The 7,588-nt window shown below is 36.9% G+C and overlaps 1 pseudogene; it reads right to left on the reverse strand.

Annotated features, from left to right (window-relative positions):
• Positions 1 to 297: 297 nt before the first annotated feature.
• On the reverse strand, positions 298 to 3,202 carry LOC113599056 (BRISC complex subunit Abraxas 2-like; annotated as a pseudogene).
• Between the last annotated feature and the right edge of the window lie 4,386 nt (positions 3,203 to 7,588).

The raw sequence follows: 7,588 nt of genomic DNA on the forward strand, positions 1-7,588 counted from the left end.
AACAGAGACCATAAATGTGGCTAGTGCAAGATCACAGTCACTGTAATCCTTCAAAACAAAATTAATTAATTTATTTTATGACATACTTATTTGGATGATTACATACTGGTAAGTAGCATTTGTATATATTTTTAAAGACAACCATTTTAAGTGCCAATACATATTAGGCTAGTAGAAAGAAGTTGCAACAAAGCCCTCTCTTTCAAACTCTCAAAGTCCTATCTGATAAGACAAGAGAAGGCAAATCTGGTTTGTTCCAATCAGGTTTCTTACAAAAAAAAAAAAAATTCTGCAAAGATGATCTTGGCTCATCATAGAAAGATTTTCTGGAGGCTGCTGCTAAGCTCACTTTCTTTTGAAAAAATCAATTTCGAGACATGATAGTGCAAAGGGTAAGTTTTTCATTTAAGACTAATTATGGAACATTCATAGACTACTTGTGCTTAGTATTTAATTTCCAATTTATTTTAAAGAATAGGAACTATGTTCATAAATTTTACTTTGCCTAAATATACCAGTATATCCACGAATATCACCAAAATTAGGACAATTTGATATTCTTAATGATTCTCTGTTGAAACCTGCACACTGGGTCAGAAGGTGAGGACCCTCAAATGCCAGGCTCTTATAGTTCTGTGCATAGGGATTCTCCTCATCAGAGTCCAGGGGTCTGAGAAAGCATCCTCCCCCCAGATTAAGTCCTCAAAAATTTTTTTCACCACAACTAATTAAGAAAACAGTGCTAAGTGGACACTTCCTTTTCTTTAGTTAAATATGGTAAGATTGAGTATTCCTGGACCCCATGGGGATGTATCATGGGTTGTCATTCCCTCAAATGTGGGTATTCCTTATTAAAGATATCTACAAGTGTCAATCAAATTTTCATAATCACTGTTATCTGATGTCTCAACTCTGTCTCCTGCTACTGTTGGGGGAGGAAGAAGGTCTTCTTTACTTCCAGGATACTTCAGTTAAGAGTAGAAGCAGAGTTCGAAGAGCCTATGATCTGAGGTCCAGGCATAAAGATACTACTTTCTATGCTAGAATGGCTCAAAGTACTTTGACTGTTCTATGGGTACAATCAAAAGGAAGAGAGAGGGGGATCAGAGGCATCTGTGTCTCCCAGTGTGCTTCTACCTTGAGCTACACACCCAGGTATGATATCTGACAACCAAATTTTCAGATGGCATCTGAACACTGGTTCCAAATTTTCAGATGGCATCTGTCTGCTTACCATCATCACCTGCTACAATATTCTTCTGTTCCTTATATTTTCCCTTTAAGTAATTTATCTTCTTAATATGTTCCCTTCTGCCTGACAAGATTGAACAACTAGCTCACTCTTCCACACCTGCACACACTGGCTTGTGTGAAGTGTGTTAGAAACCTGTAAATCATCCTGATGTCTTTCATTATTCCATCCTTGTAAAAAAAATCAGTACCATGTTCTTTAATAATTTTGACATAACTCTGGGAAGTATGACTTCAGGTACTTCGCAATCTTGCTGACTATTATTGCCTAGACTGGGAATAATGAAAGATTTCCTTTCAGTTCCTTCAATTTGCTCTAAAGAAAATGCATTTGTTCTAAAGCATGTTGGGGTTGTTGGATAGAGATGAAGCCGAGGAGAAAGAGGATGAGATCCAGCACACAGAGGATGTGGGTGAGCTGCTTATGAATAACCTCCTCTCTGCATGTTTCTACTATATGTTTCACTGGAATCTGTACCATCAATAACTTTCTTTCTCCAACCTTTAAGGATCCCATCCAAACTGTTCATTAACTTTGCTTGGGCAGTCATAAAAACTCAACAGTTTTGAACAAGACTAATGAGGATGGATCTCAATTGTTTGCAAAAATTCAGTGCTGCTGCTCTGTAAGTCCCCAGTGCTTCAGGTTTCATGTTGTCTTACCTCTTCCAGCAAAAAGTCTTCCTTGAATCCCCTAAAAAGAGCAGTCCCCAAATATAGTGATGCTTAGGCTGGCACCTCCATAGAGAGGGTCAATTTGGTCCTGGCAGGAAAGGGCAAAGGGAGGCATCTGAGGCTCAGGTTCGCCCATGTTTGTGCTTGGGACTCCTGGCTCCAGATGAAGGCAGACCCAGGTCCACACTGATCTATGTACCACAATGTAGGGCCAGAGTGGTCCCCATGAGTGTTTAAATAGAGTTTTCCTTAAAAATGTGTTTAGGGACACCTGGGTGGCTCAGTGGGTTAGGTGTCGGACTCTTGATGTCAGCTAAGGTCATGATCACATGGTTTGTGGAATCAAGCGCCACATCAGGCTCCATGTTGACAGCATGGAACCTGTTTGGGATTCTCTCTCTCCTTCTCTCTGCCTCTCACACCCCTCAAGAGCTCTCTCTCTCTCTCTTTCTCAAAATAAATAAATAAACTTTAAAAATGTATTTATATATATTTTGTATATTTATCAATTCAAGTTTCATCTTTCTATAGAGGTTTTAAACAACTTAACCATATTCTAATTGTTATTTAAATGTCACTTTCTGTAATTCTATTTTATGCTCTTATTTTACTATTCATTTCTTTTTTTTTTTTTCAACGTTTATTTATTTTTTGGGACAGAGAGACAGAGCATGAACGGGGGAGGGGCAGAGAGAGAGGGAGACACAGAATCGGAAACAGGCTGCAGGCTCCGAGCCATCAGCCCAGAGCCTGACGCGGGGCTCGAACTCACGGACCGTGAGATCGTGACCTGGTTGAAGTCGGACGCTTAACCGACTGCGCCACCCAGGCGCCCCACTATTCATTTCTTAATAGCATAATTGATCATTTTATAATGTATTAGAAGATTTAAAATACAAGAACAGTCTTTTTTCATATATGTCTTTGAAAAAAGAAAGTTGAACACCTTTATAGCTTCTCTCTTACCTTCTACACTTCCCATATATCTTTATCTGGAAGGTAGAGTCTATTAATTTTCACTTTTTATTTTTTATATATTATTTAGTTCTAACAGTTATACCAGTTAAGATTTTTTGGCCCTAGCACTCCTTTAATTTTGGTGTTCTGTATTTTCATTTATTTTTATTGGTCTTTTTCCTATTTTTATAATGTTATTTAATTAAATCCAAGTGTTTCTTTTAAAAAACATCACATTAAGTGGCTAGTCCGTAATTGGAACAAACTTTTACCGATGCTTAGAAATATCAGTATTATTTAACTCTTGAATGTTCGTCATTGCTCCCATGAGTCTCCTTGAGATATCTTGGGACATATAGAGATAATACCTACAGAATATGTATTTATACAAGACTCAAGAATGATCAATTTGGATAAAATAGGAGCATGTACTCAGGGAACTAGGTGCTAGGAAAATTGAAAAAGGAAAAAGACATCATTGCTGAGTTTAAAGTGTTAAGTTGTTAATGTATTTTCATAGTAGTTTGCATTTATACATTTTACTTAGCACATAGGCCTTTTTAAATGTCTCTCAAGTCCCAATCTTGGGAATTTATTTACTTTTGTTCTAAATTTTTTTTCTTTAGGTGTGGTGTATATATACAATAGAAAATTACTCAGCCATAAAAAGAATGAATGGCAAATTGTCATTTGCAATGTGGATGGATCTAGAGGGTATTATGCTAAGTGAAACAAGTCAGTCAGAGAAAGACAAATACCATCATTCATATGTGGAATTTAAGAAACAAAACAGATGAGGGGCTCCTGGGTGGCTCAGTCAGTTGAGAGTCTGACTTCAGCTCAGGTCATGATCTCATGGCTCCTGAGTTCCAGCCCCGTGTCAGGCTCTGTGCGGAGAGCTCTGGAGCCTGCTTCTGATTCTGTGTCTCCCTCTCTCTCTGCCCCTAACCCACTCACATTCTGTCTCTGTCTCTCTCAAAAATAAATAATAAAAAACATTTTAAAAAATTAAAAAAAAAAAAGAAACAAAACAGGTGAATGTAAGGGAAAGGGGAAAAATAAGAGAAGGAGGCAAGCCATAAAAGACTCTTAACTATAGAGAACACACTGAGGGTTGCTAGAGGGGAGGTGGGTGGGGGATGGGCCAAATAGGTGATGGGCACTAAGGAGGCACTTGTTGGGATGAGCATTGGTGTTATATGTAAGTGTTGAATCACTAACTTCTACCCCCTGAAGCCAATACTACATTACATGTTAACTAACTAGAATTTAAATAAAAACTTGAAACAGAAGAAAAAAAGGATCACCATAAGGAAAATGTATTTTTTTTAATTTTATTATGTCATTGCTAATTTATTCACCTCTCTTTGTTCTTTGTTCCTATCTCCTGGTTCCTATTACTCACATAGTATATTCTCATTCTCCATCTTCTCTTGAGATTATTTATGTACACTGTTAAAATTCTTCCAGTCTGACTTCTATTTCATTGCGTTATTTTCCTCAGAGACAGTTCTACCATAGTATGTTGAATGTTTCCAATGCTGATTTCATATTTTATATCTTAGAAATCATTCTAGTCTTTTCTGGGTTTATTGTTAAGACCTGGGTTAAGTTTACTAAGCGTTGGTATGAGTTGTTTTTATACAAGTTTCTGGGAATTCACATGAAAGTTTCTCTTTAGGAGTTCATATTACCTTTAGTATTTTTTGTGATATCTCCTTTTTCTTTGACGCTTCAACATATTTTGTTTGTTTCTTTGTTTTAAACTGAGAACAGGTTTTCTTTAAATGAATACTCTCTACTAGTTAGCTTGCTTGCTTCTGGGGAACAGAACTTGAAACAGACTTAAAAGCCCCAATGTTTGGAATGGGGAAGAAGACCAACTTAAGAAGTTTCTTTAGTTGCTTTCAAAACTCAAATATTTGCACAACACATTCTTGTATTTTTTAAAAAATTAAAATGCATGGTTTTATGCATTTAATTTTAAAAATTAAAAACATGATTTCATGTTGGTGATTCTATATCCCAAGAAGATGATTAATAATGAATAGAAATGTACATATGTGTGCACTTACTGGAAGCTATATGTTAAAATGTTCATAACAGCACATTCTTTCTCATAGCCCAGATGAATAAACAAAAAAGCAAACAAAAACAAATGTTCAGCAATAGTAGAAGGAATAAATAAATTGTGGCATATCCATAAAATGGGATATTAAATAACAGTACTACAGAATGTACTGCTAATAATACACATACTTACATACATAATATTGAGCAAAAGAATCCAGATACACAAAACTAAAACTCCTCTATGGTGATGAGAGAGATGGGGCGGTTTCATCTTGATGAGGAGAGCTATGACTGGGTGGAAACACAGAGGCCACTGTTTAGGAACTGGTAATGTCCTACTCAGGGCTCTGGAAAAGGGTTTCATGAATATGTTCACTTTGTGAAAAGTTATAGAGAACTATATTGTGATTTGTGCACTTTTTTGTATGCATGTTATACTCAACAGTCTATTTTAAAAATGAGGGGGGTGCCGGGGAGCCATCTGTATCTGCCACTAATTATCAGTAACTAATTATCTGCATCATCTTTTTGAATACATTAACCAATGATAACATATATCACATGCTGTTAAACATGAGTAAGTGTTGCGCCTTAAACAAGGACAGGATGAGATAATTCCAAGGAGGAGTCACAAATGGCTTCGTATTTGAGGGCTGAACAATTGGGCCTTGGGGAGTTAGGTGATTCATAAATATTTGCAAAATGTGAACATTATTAGGCTGAATCTTATTTCTGACAATCAATTGAGTTACCACACTGGGAAAAGAAAGTACAGTATAAGCTTTTCTTACCAATTATGCTAATTATCTTTTGGGGAAATTCTGGACATAAGCGTAGGTTTTGGGGATTTTGATTCTTATGAAATAAAAATACATGGGGCTAAATTTTGTTTATGTAGTCACTAGCGTGTTGCAAATAGGGAAAATGACAAACATCACAAAAGTGACATATACTTGCAAATTGCATGTTGCACAGATTTCTAATTCAATGAACTATTAACTGATTTATCTTTGCATTTATGCTTTTTGATTAAAAAAGCATAGTGATATTTTAGAAATGCAGATGTAAGAAAATATGAGAAGAAGAAAAAGTATATGTACCCAAGTCTAAGGTGACCTCCCTACCATGGACTAAATCTATATGCTTATCCGGGGTCTAATTTCACTTTCAGCAGCATTATTCAAAGAATAAACAGAAAAATCCAGCAAGTCCACTAAATGTGGACTTCATTAATCAGCTGGCAAACACAACCATGTCTAAAACAAGTCAATGATTATTTCTATTGGGTCAGAAAGCAGAAAATCAAATATAGAGCGGTTCTGGATTTCAAGGGTAGTGAGTTATCTGAGGCCAACATCACTTTCCACAAGTATGCTTTCTCCCTGCAAAAGATATTATCAGTTACCATGGGGTAGACAACTCTGTCCTCTTCAAAGGAATTTGGAAAATGATGTCACTTACAACAGATAAACTGTGAAATGTAAATGAGGGAGGGAGCAGATGTAGTAGCAAAAAAAAGAAAAGTACCCTTAAAAAAAGAACTTTAAAATTAATTCTTACCTCATGTAGCCGTGACAAATAAGAAGCCACAGAAGAGAGATAAAGGAGGAGACCAGTGGGATGAGACAGTATATAGGGAGACAGTCACATCAGCAGAAAGCCATGCCCCCTGTGCCATTCCCTCTCCCTCATCATACTTCCCAGCTTTGGCACCTTATGTAAATGTACACCTGCCTCACATAGTTCCACAGATTCCCTCCACTCTCCACAGAGGCTTGGAGAATTCCCCAGAGGAGCAATGGTGATGTTGGGGGGAGGGGGGATATCCTCTGTTCACTTGCTCACAGTGGGCAACCTAGTTAAATAAATTTCTTATTGCAATCTCCAGTTGCAAGTAAACAAAAGCAAATGAGGAGTATATGAAAAAATGGAATGGATAAATGTGGGAAAGAAAGTTCACTACATGCATATTTAGTGAAAAATGTTTCATATTATATTCGCATATCACCACAAAATTAATTTCTAGATTTTGAAGTCAAAACTGTACCGGATCACTGGCATTCCATACACCAGAACAAACCTCTATTTGGTAGCATCAGTCACCCAACTAGGTCACGCAGAACAGCCTGAAGGCCACAGGACTTCACTTTGTAGTTCATAGTATAATTCTTACAGCAGCCTTCTCACCCATACAAAGCAGAGACTTTACGGCAGAAACCCTCCAGGAAAGGAAATACAGTAGTATGTTTTTGTTTTGTTTTGTTTTGTTTGTTTTGTTTTGTTTTGTTGTGTTGTGTTGGACTGGTTCATTTCCAGGTTTCTGTACTCAGCTGGACAAAAAAAAAAAAAAAAAAAGAAACCCCCACATGCAGAGATAAGAGAGAGTGGGAAAAATGCCCAGATTGATTTTGTTTTGGGTTTTGGGTGAAAGGAATCTATTTTATATCCACCCCCAATAGCTAAACAAGTGAAGGGAGTTAGTGCTCAGTGTATGTGGTATGTGAGGCAATGCATCTAACCTTGCTTAATATGCACTTGCTGTGTGACTTTAGGCAAGTCATTTCCTCCCAACCTTAACTTTAGTGTACCCTTTGTATAGTGTGGTTGGTAATAATACCCCTTCCTGGGATTG

Source organism: Acinonyx jubatus, chromosome C1 (genome assembly GCF_027475565.1).
Source record: "Acinonyx jubatus isolate Ajub_Pintada_27869175 chromosome C1, VMU_Ajub_asm_v1.0, whole genome shotgun sequence".
Taxonomy (NCBI): Eukaryota; Metazoa; Chordata; class Mammalia; order Carnivora; family Felidae; genus Acinonyx; species Acinonyx jubatus.